The following is an 11,694-nucleotide window of genomic DNA, read 5'->3' as shown; positions in this document are numbered from 1 at the left end:
TGCATCAACCCTCTAAAAGAGCACCATACCCAAGTCCGCTCCGTCACCTGGTCTCCGTAACCATAGCTAACTTGCACATGTTTGGACACTAAGGGCAATTTATCATGGCCAATCCAATTAACCTGCACATCTTTGGACTGTGGGAGGAAACCAGAGCACCCAGAGGAAACCCACGCAGACATGAGGAGAACGGGCAAATTCCACCCAGACAGCCACCCCAAGACCCCAAGGTTGAACCTGGGTTTCTGGCGCTGTGAGGCAGCAGTGCGGACCACCATGGCACCCATGAGGTGGGAAATCTCACAGCCTTCAAAAAGTACGCGGGTGAGCACTTGAAATGTCATAACATTCAAGGCTATGGGCCAAGTGCTGCCAAATGGGATGAATGTAGATTTAGTGTAGTTTTGCCAGTGCAGATCCGATGGGCAAAAGGCTCACTTCTTTACTGTTATGACTCTATGAATTCAGGATTGCAGCACAGAACACTCTAAAATGCACCTAACTAGTTTTAAAATGCATATCTCAAATCTACTTATGCACACTGGCTACAGAAAGTTAAAGGATTGCACATATATTACTTACCAAAGTCATCTTCTATTTGCATAATTTATATTTCCTGCAGCTGCTTTGTCATTCATTGAACAGACTGCTGTGTGTACCAGCCATTGCAGCCAAATGCCGACATAGTTGCACAACTGGATAGTCATCTGAACCAAAGTTCTAAAGTAACAGAAAGAAACACTTGCACAGCCATGGTTGTATTTGAAAGAAAGCTGACTACTGTAAGTACAAATACCACTGGAACACAACGTTTTGGATGGGCACCCAGACAGAATTAAACATCTGGCCAGTGACCCCAAAATCTGACTGCAAGATCCAGATTAACTGCAGCTCCTCTTCAGTGATGGAACAACTTGGTATTGTTCTGAAAAGTCATCTATCAGGCCAACTGATGAATATTGTGAATGGACCTTATCAACCACCAATAATGTAAAAAATATTACTCTCTGTCGTAATGCAGAGAGGGTTAAAAAAGATACAAAATCCAGAAATCATTGCAGAAGAGAATACAGATTCACACAAAGACCAGTAAAAAAAACACAAACACTAAGCCCTAATCAGTGTTCACTAACCTACACTAGTTCCTGAGCCAGCAAAGCCCATTTTAAAATCTTCATCCTCGTCTTCAATTCCCTCAATGATCTCAGCTCTCCCCAACACTACGAGCTCCTTCAGCTCGTAGTGTCAAGATGTATGTGGTCTTTCATTTCTGATCACTTGCGTATTTCCAATTTTCCAAGTTTTTTAAAAAACATTTTAAAAAGAGAATTTTGGCATGACCGAATCCACCAACCCTGAACATCTTTGGGTTGTGGGGGTGAGACCCACGCAGACACGGGGAGAATGTGAAAACTCCACACGGACAGTGATCCAGGGCCACGATTGAACCTGGGACCTCAGCACCGTGAAGCAGCAGCGCTAACCACTGCGCCATCGTGCTGCCACTGATATTCCAAGTTCAATCATTAATCACTGGAATTTCCTCCCTAAACCTTTGCACCTACCTTTCCACCTGTTTTTAAAAATAAATTTAGAGTACCCAATTATTTTTTTCCAATTAAGGGGCAATGTAGCATGGCCAATCCACCTAACCTGCACTTCTTTGGGTTGTGGGGGTGAAACCCACGCAGACATGGGGAGAATGTGCAAACTCCACACGGACAGTGACCCAGGGCCGGGATTTGAACCTGGGTCCTCAGCGCCGCAGTCCCAGTGCTATCCACTGCGCCGCATGCCGCCCACCTTTCCACCTTTAAGCCATTTCTTAAAACTTACCTTTGACTTCCTGTCCTAATTTCCCTTTATATGACATCTCTATGGAATTAACATTTTGAAAAGTTTCAAAAGGACAGAGCTGTTCAGAACTTTGAAAAAATTATGTGCAAATTCACAAAGGAATTCTATTCACACATTAATAGGCCAAGCTGACAACCAAGAGCCTGATTGGAAATAATTGGGCGTGATTCTCTGGAAAAATGTCCAAGTGTGTTAGCGAGCGGGAATTGCTGGAGCTCGGCAACTCAATTCAACGTTAATTAGTCCACTTAACGAGGCCTCACGGCTTCTCGCCACAAACGAAGGCTTGCCAGCTGAATTGCTGGGGCATGCTCGGCAAAACCCAGCTAATAAGGTCGACCAGTCGCAACAATGGCACCTAAGAGACCAGCCCAGAGATTCAGGGACGCAGATCTGGGGCGGCTCCGAGACACAGTGGAGGCCAGGAGGGATGTCCTGTTTACCAGAGGGTCTGGGTGAGTCAGCCATAGGGCAGCCAGTGCTGCCAGGAATGAGGTGGTGGCAGCTGTGAGCTCCGGGAGTGTGACCAGGAAGTCTGGCATTCAATGCCGAAAAAAGGTCAACGATGCAAACTGGGCTGCATGAGTGAGTAGACACCAACGCACCCCCCCCCCCCCCCCCCCCCCACACCAAGGGAGCATCTACCCCTCGACTCACCATGCGACTCTCAACTCTCCCTCCATCCCCTCCCACCAACCCTCCTTTCACACTCCCCTCCCAGGACCCAAGCGGGTTCCAGCCTGGTGCTGAGCCTGTGGTACAGAGGTACCTGGAGCTGATAGAGACAATAGGGAGCTAGGGAGCAGTCGGGACATTCAGAGCGTCACTCCAGCAGATCCATAGCCGCTTGGAGGAGTATCAGAGGCTTCGGGTGGAAGATATGCCGCAGGCAATCCGTGACACTGAGGCCAACACTGCTCGGATGGTTACCACAGTGGAGAGCTGATGCACGACATTGGCACCATTAGTGAAGTTGTCCAAGGCTTTGTGCAGTCGGTGACAGCCATGGCTGAGCATCTCGGCAGAATGTCAGCTTGCTGGAGGATGTTACCTAATATCAGGCTGACCTTTATGAGTTTCTGCTGGACTGCGGGACATGTCCTGCACTCAGATGGGAATTGCCAAGGCGCTGCGGAGCTTGGCCTAGTCGGACGTCGACATGATGGTGCAGACCATGAGGAACCAGCAGGGCTGGCACAGCCAAATGGTGCAGGGCAGGGACAGGCAGGACTTGAACCAGCTGTCCCACCAGCACCCCAGGTACCACCCTTCTGATGAGGCCACGTTTCGAAGTCAGCACACAGGACAGGGAGGCACGGTTGTACATGCGTCCTCTGACCCCAGAGGTCGCCCGGCAAGGGGTATCGAAGGCCATGAGATGAGGTTAGCAGCTGGCTGCCTCCACCTCAGATGTGCATCCTGGGGAAACACCTAGATGTAGTGGTAGAACTAGGAGGGCCAAGCACATTGATGATCACTGAAGGCACCGTGGGAGGAGGTAGGTAGGGGGTGGGGATCACGGGAACACCATTGGGAGAGTGGGGAATTGTAAAACATATTAATCACACTTTTGCACACAATTCTGACACCTGTCACTTTCTTCCGCAATGCGGGCTGACCTCCAATCCCTTGGCCCATCCCTAAATCTCCATCTCCCGGTGGCACCCACCCACCCTCCAGCTGTGGACATGTCCCCGGAGCTGTGTCCCATCCTCTGGGTGTTGATGTTGGTTGCCACCCGCAGTGTTCAAGTGCAGTGTCCAGGCATCAAGGTGTGATTGGGATGTGAGGCAATGACTTCCACATGCTACATGGCCCACTTATCCACGGGAAGCCACTTGAGATGTGTGAAGTGCTCACTTAACAACGATTGCCAATTCTCTATTAACAACAGCCTTCAGCCGCATGGCCAGATCCCTCGGCAGTCGGTGCGGGGTTATGGCTGTTGTTGGGGCAGAGACAAAGGTTGCCCCCAGAATGGATAAACAATCCTGGGGTTGGCATGGCAGTGCCATGATTGGTTGCCCCCTTAGCACCTTCCCCCCACCCTGCTAGTGCAGCCCACCCCTACGGAGGGTTCCCCATCCCCCACAAAGAGCTTGGGTGACAAGCCCAGCACCCCTGGGTTCTTTGCCTGTGAGCAAAGATGGCTACCTGGGGTTGGTTTAGCACAGTGGGCGAAACAGCTGGCTTGTAGCACAGAACAAGGCCAGCAGTGTGGTTTCAATTCCCGTACCAGCCTCCCCGAACAGATGCGGGAATGTGGCAACTAGGGGCTTTTCACAGTAACTTCATTGAAGCCTACTTGTGACAATAAGCGATTATTATTATTATTACCCACCTCCTAGGCTCCCCACAGATGCCCTTCCGCCAGGCTCATGTTTTTCAAAAGGAGTACTAATCGGCACCAGCATGAGCACTTGCTGGGGAGGCGGCTGAATGACGGGAGGCCTTTGGATAAGGGTGGTTCACATTAATTATATGTAAATTGGACTTAAGTGGTGATAATTGGTTTCTTGCCATGCTGCGGCAAGATCCTGCTTTTGCCTACGGGAGTGGGCTTGTTGCATCGAAACTGTTTGGCGCCTGGCGCAGTTCGCGTTTTTGGCCTCTACCTTATTCACTGGCTTCATTTTGCTTGAGCAAGGGCGTAACGAGGCCTGTAGATTGCGCCCATTGAGACAGGAAAAGCTGAACTTGTACAGGAAAATCATGGAATTGGCAGCACTCTGGATCAGTATAATGCTTGTTGCAGCAATGAATGCACTCAACCCAACTACAATCCTAGGTAGTTACCAGCTTCCATTTCCCAAAATAGCTTTCATGATAAGACATTTATAGCATCAGCTGTTACAGGCCGTCAAACAAACAAAAAATCTCCCTAAACTGGTTCAAGTATTTATACTTAGACAAACTCCTTGCAAGAAACATTTTGTTCAGTCTCATCTCCAAATCCAGGATACGAATAATTTGTCACACATCTGAATCGTACACTCACGGGTCAGTAAAGATAATGACACTTATCCACTGTGTTGAAACCTCAAAGGATACATGATAAGCGTCAATTACGGAGGTGGATGCCTACAATGAAAACAAATCTGAAATTTAGTGAACACATTCATAACAGGACTCATGCAGTGAAATCTGCCTTCAGGAAATTTTGTTTGGAGATCTAATACCTACAGGGTTACCTTGATTTAATTAAGTCGCCAGAGTCCCAGATGACCATAGGCTGCTTTCCCCTTTGAGGGGGGAGAACTGACTGGTGGTGATTTAACCAGAGGGTCACCACCCCTCAGGTGAGAAGCAAGGTTGCAAAGGCGAGACCTTCATGAACAACCTCAGCCGGTACGGGAATTGAACCTGCGCTGTTGGCATTGCTTCACCTCAAAAACCAGCTGTCCAACTAGCTGAACTAAACCGGCTCTTTGATTGGCAGCAGTGCCAATGTATCTTTCAAACTAGAGCTGTTTTAACCTACGTTGTTTAGCAAGCTGGTAATAAATAAATAAGATTTGAAAAAGCATTTACTTACTTTTGTGATCACGTGCACAGCTTTCTGGACAGTTGTACATGATCAGGTGTGCCACAATCCATTCATCCACAAATTCATTTTTTTCCACACCTGTTGAAAGTTATGACCTATTGGGTAGCTTAACTATTCATAGACTGTTATTGATCCCATAACAATAATTGATGGGTACAGATAAGATCAAAAGTATCACGCTCTTAATTAGCAGAAACAATCTTTCAAACATTGTTGGTGAGCAGATGGTTTCCAAGAAGAATTGTATAACTCCTTTCAAAGGACCTGCAACAAATTTACAGTCAAGGCTCAAATAACTTGGTCGAGTTGCTAGTGGGACTGTGTCGCAGCAATGTTATTTTTAAAAATTAAGAAATATTGGTCTTCATTTTTTTTGCCAAGAAAACAAGTTACATAGAACGTAGAACTGTACAGCACAGTACAGGCCTTTTGGCCCACGATTTTGTGCCGAACGAGCCTGAAACCAAGATCAAATCAACCTACACCCAATCATTGTAATGCACTCCATATTCCTATCCAATAACCGCTTGAAAGTTCCTAAAGTGTCCAACCCCACTGCCATAGCTGGGAGTGCATTCCATGTCCTAACTACTCTGAGTAAAGAACCTACCTCTGACATGCCTCCTATATCTTCCATCATGAACCTTATAGTTATGCCCCCTTGTAACAGCTATATCCACCCGAGGAAAAAGTAGCTGAACGTCCACTCTATCCCTCTCAGCATCTCATGCACCTCAATTAAGTCACCTCTCATTCTCCTTCGCTCCAATGAGAAAAGCCTTAGCTCCCTCAACCTTTCCTCATAAGACCTACCCTCCAACCCTGGTAAATCTCCTTTGCACTCTTTCCAGTGCTTCCACATCCTTCCGATAATGAGGTGACCAGAACTGCACACAATACTCCAAATGTGGTCTAACCAAGGTCTTGTATAGTTGCAGCATAACCTCACGGCTCTTAAATTCAATCCCCCTGTTAATAAATGCTAACACACGATAGGCTTTCTTCACGGCTTTGTCCACTTGGGTGGCAACTTTCAGAGATCTATGGACATGAACTCAGATCTCTCTGCTCCTCCACATTCTTCAGAACCCTGCCGTTAACCCTGTAATCCGCATTCAAATTTGTCCTACCAAAATGAATCACCTCACACTTATCAGGGTTAAACTCCATCTGCCACTTTTCAGCCCAGCTCTGCATCCTATCAATGTCTCTTTGCAGCCTACAACAGCCCTCCACATTATCTACTACTACTGTATACCAATCTTGGTGTCATCAACAAATGTACTAACCCAACCTTCAACTCCATCATCCAAGTCATTGATAAAAATTACAAACAGTAGAGGACCCAGCACTGATCCCTGTGTTACACCGATGGTGACTGGGCTCCAGGATGAAAATTTACCATCTACCACCACCCTCTGTCTTCTATGTGATAGCCAGTTACTGATCCAATCGGCCAAATTTCCCTCTGTGCCATGCCTCCTTACTTTCTGCATGAGCCGACCATGGGGCACCTTATCAAACGCCTTGCTAAAATCCATGTACGACATCAACTACTCTACCTTCATCTATGTACTTAGTTACCTCCTCAAAGAATACAATCAAACTTGTGAGGCAAGACTTACCCCTACAGATTGGTGCTGACAATCCTGGATTAAGCTTTCCAAATGATCATAAGTCCTATCCCTCAGCACCCTTTCCAATAATTTACCTATGACCGAAGTGAGACTAACTGACCTATAATTCCCAGGGTTATACCTATTCCCTTTCTTGAACAAGGGGACAACATTCTCCTCTCTCCAGTCTTCTGGCACTATTCCTGGAGACACCGAGGACATAAAGATCAAAGCCAAAGGCTCTGCAATCTCATTCTACCCACCAAGGACTTCTCATGCCCCCTCCTAGCTCTCCTCAGCCCTTTCTTGAGCTCCTTCCTAGCTATCTGGTGCCCTAACTGAATCTTGTTTTCTTATCCTTACATAAGCCCCCTTTTTCCTCTTAACAAAACATTCAACCTCTTTTGTAAACCATGGTTCCCTCACTCGACTATTTCCTCCCTGCCTGACAGGGACATACATATCAAGGACACGCAGTATTTGTTCCTTGAACAAGCTCCACATCTCAATTGTGCCTATCCCTGTTTCCATTTTATGCTCCCCAATTCTTGCCTAATCGCATCGTAATTACCCTTCTCCCAGTTATAAACCTTCCCCTGCTGTATTTTCCTATCCCTCTCCATTGCTATAGTGAAAGTCACAAAATTGTGGTCACTATCTCCAAAGTGCTCTCCCACAACCAAATCTAACACTTGGCCTGGTTCATTACCCAGTACCAAATCCAATGTGGCCCCACCTCTTGTCGGTCTATCCACATATTGTGTGAGTAAACCCTCCTGCACACACTGGATGAAAACAGCCCCATCCAAACTATTCAAATTATAATGGCTCCAATCAATATTTGGAAAGTTAAAGTAACCCATGACAACTACCCTGTGACTACTGCACCTATCCAAAATCTGCATTGCAATCTTTGCCTCCACATCTCTGTTACTGCTTTGTTCTTCATTACAACAAATCTGGAAAAACATTGTTGCTGGGCAATTGGAATTTTATTTTCCTGCTATTTTTCCCTGAATTTCATTAACTGGAAGAAATGAGCATGTTGCCATTCAAAGTAAATGGGCTTCTGCCCGCTTCCACCTCTCAGCGGAGGATGAGCGGGAATGGGCCAATGACAGGTTTTGGGCTTTTCATCATCAATCACACAAAATTTAAAAATACACAAATTGACTTTGGCTTCAATGTTCCATACTCTAGAAAGGATAAAAGAACAGCAGCTGTGAGCTACCACAGAAAGAGGAGTCGCAATCTTTTGTTCGGGTTTGCAATCTCTATTTTCAACCTGGATCAGACAAAAAAATACACTTACCGTCTTGACGTTTTAGGGCAATCTTCTAATGAAGGATCTTGCAGAACTCAGTCAGTGCAAAAGATTGGGAGGGAGCATTTGAAAGAATCCATAAAGAAGCCACTACCCGTTTACAACTCGAGCTGCCGAGTTTGGTTAAGTAAATAATTTAAATATCTCAAGGCTTCTTTAAAAAACTATTGAGGTCAGGGGGTTGATTGGGCGAGATGGTTGAGGTATGTGGGTTGCGTGGGTAGGGTGGTGAGTTTGGAGATGAATTAGAGGGCTGGGGGAGTCAAAGGGGTTCAGTGTTAAGTGTTGGCTTCAACATGCAGGTGCCATCAAGATGAAAACAAGAGGTAGTTAATTCCATAATGTTAGCATAAGTGCAGAAGTCATCGAGGCAAGTATCTCCTAGATTTCTATGGGACTCTTAATACTTGCTTTTCCATGAGCTTATGGAAAGTCCTTTAGAATATTGCCAATAAAATAGCAAGTTTTGTGTTTCAGTACATTTAGTTTAGAAGGGAAAATCTCATCTTGCAATATTCCTTGCACAAGTCAGTGAATCTCATACTGTGTTTCTGGACCCTTGGGATACATGGAGATTTTCCAGAGATCTGGAAAATAATGCCTCTTTTGGCAGTGATGGGACAACATGAGGGGGTTGGAGGGGAAGGCAACAAAAAAAGCAAGCCACATGTTTTCTGTAAATTAACATTAGTTAATTAGTCTTGCACAGGAAGCTGACTGGTTGTCCACTCCTGAAACCTCGGCCTTTGCTGTGAGGTTCCTCTGTCATCGTTTTTAAACTCATTGGAACAGTCATTTCTCTTCATCCTGGTCAACATTCGTCCTTCAACTATAACTGCAAAAAATGCTTTGAGTACATTTAACTTGGTGCAAGTGGGGTACTTGCACCAAATTAAACGATGAGCAAAGAATGGTTGTCACATTTACCTATGTAACAGTCATTGAACTATAATTTTTTGTATGCGAATCCCTTTGAGAATTCTGATTAGTACTAAATTAACTTCCCACAGGTGATTTTTCTTCCTGATTTAGCACTCCAGATACCTCAGTTAATGTGGTATATTGTAAATATGTGTACTGTTATGGGCCAAGGTTTTAAAAACTCCAAAATTGTACGATGGAGTCCACCTGACCTAAAACTTTGTTCAATTTAGCTAGGATGAGCACAAGAGCCTTGTGATTCAACAGTCTTCCTAGACACTTTAATCAACTTTATTCGAAGAACTTTATAAACACAGCAAGAATCAATTACAAACATAAAGACAAAAACCTTTCTTAAAGTGACACTCCCATGACAATATATATATATATATATATATGTGTGTGTATTCATTTAATAACAAAGTTACCTGCAGTATAGTCCTTGAAAAAGGTTTTACTAGTGGAGCTCTATTGATAACCACATTTTCAATACAGTAAAACAGTGCTTATCCCACCAAGTTAATATTCCCATTTATGTAGTGTTTCAACAAATATTGTTTGCTGGAATATATGATCATTACACTTTTGACTGAACCTAGTTCATTTTGGTTGGATAATTGAAAAATAGGACAATGCACAGCAATGAGGAGTGATCAATTTTTTTTTGTATTGCTCAGTCAAGGAGCTGACATAGACACAGTGGGCTCATTTTTGTTGCCTTCTTTTAAAACTGCATGAACAAACCAAAAATAGGCCAGTGGTAAAAGAGAGGAAAATCTGCTCACAGCACAACAAACTGCACACCACCCAGGGCAAATACATCAAGGACAAATTACAAAGGCAACATCAATCCACAATTTATATTCCCACACTATAGCTATTTTGGACTACTGCACTATGCTCAGAATGCCTCAACCAAAAGCCAATTCCTGGAATTAGACAAAACATACCATATATTATTAAGTGAGGTCAAAACAAATTTAACTGGCATGCAGTTAATATTCCATTCCAATCTTGGTGCGAGAGGTTTTATTTATTTATTCAAAATATTTTGAATATTGTTTATAAGGATCTGCAAAGCCAGTTTGTGCCTTACTTTGAAATAAATCCTAGAATGGTCAAGGGCAAGTTCTTATGTCGCCTGACTTATTTCTCTTATCATCTCAGAAAAAAACTTTAAAACGAATTACACCATAAAGAGATCCTGATTCTTAACCGCAGCAGAGGCACAATGAGTTTTTCTAGTTGGAGTTCAAGAGAATTGTTCATCACTTCCCATTGGGGAAAAGAAACATTTGCATCCTTGGAGTTTCACTTTCCTGCAAATGTCTAAGAATGGCTAAGAAGCACCAAAGAAAAAGCTTTATTTTCTAAATCAAAGTTCAGTTGCAAAAACAAAAGATGTTGCATGAAATTTGTTCCCAGAAGTGGCGGCAAACTGTTTTTTAAAATGCAAATAGTGCAGTGCCAATGAATTAAAGCAATACATTTTCATTTCATAGGCTTTAGTCAGCTTTGTACTTAATATATTCTGTGAAACGGCCACTGGTGAAATTCAGTTACATAATGGCACAACAGCCTCATTGTTGAATTAAGGGAGAATATTTCCCAAGGTACAAGGTGACACCAAATTAACATGCCAGAGACATGCTCTGGCAATTTCCATTGAATTTTTAAAAATATTGAACTGGTTCAAGGCATGTAATAACAATGTATATAAATTTAAAAAAAGAATTGTCACAGCAAGAAATCTTTTATTCATTACAATAGAAAGTTACTATTTTATCAGATCTGATTAATCCTATTTTGAGTTCAAACTGTCCATTGTGACAGAAACTATAGTTCACCAAGAGAGTCAAGTTATTGTGGGGGCAAGCCTGAATCTGAGATCACCTGAATCTGAGTTCATACAATCCACAATGATTCAATTGTTAAAACAAACCAGTTAATGGCTCGATTTGATCTCCAGTCTTTCCTGAGTTAGTAGATAGAGCAAACTGCAAGGGCTTTATAAGGCCATCAACATTCTTGATTTCTCACAGGTCACACCACTTATTGAGGCTTATGCATGAATTGCCAGTTCATTGAGGTACCAGAGGGCTGTTACCACCGTTGGTCTGTTTTCCAACATACACCTACATTTTTAGCAGGAGATTAAAAACTGGAAGGGATATGAAAATAATAGTGGCAGTACACGTAACAACTTGTTGATATAATGCATCGAAACACTGAAAATGAACCATGTTTCTTCTTGTATAAGGAAATCCTTAATTTGAAAGAAGAAAATCCCACAATGTACGATTTTGAAGACCATTGAAGTTTATTTGTTTATCAGATTAAATAGTTAACCTGGGTAAACTGAATCACCTCATTCTAAATACCGTTATAGAACATAGAACAGTACAGCACAGAACAGGCCCTTCGGCCCT

The sequence above is a fragment of the Scyliorhinus canicula genome, chromosome 15 (assembly GCF_902713615.1).
Source record: "Scyliorhinus canicula chromosome 15, sScyCan1.1, whole genome shotgun sequence".
NCBI classification, from domain to species: domain Eukaryota; kingdom Metazoa; phylum Chordata; class Chondrichthyes; order Carcharhiniformes; family Scyliorhinidae; genus Scyliorhinus; species Scyliorhinus canicula.
The sequence above is the reverse complement of the archived record's forward strand: the minus strand, read 5'-3'. Positions refer to the sequence as shown.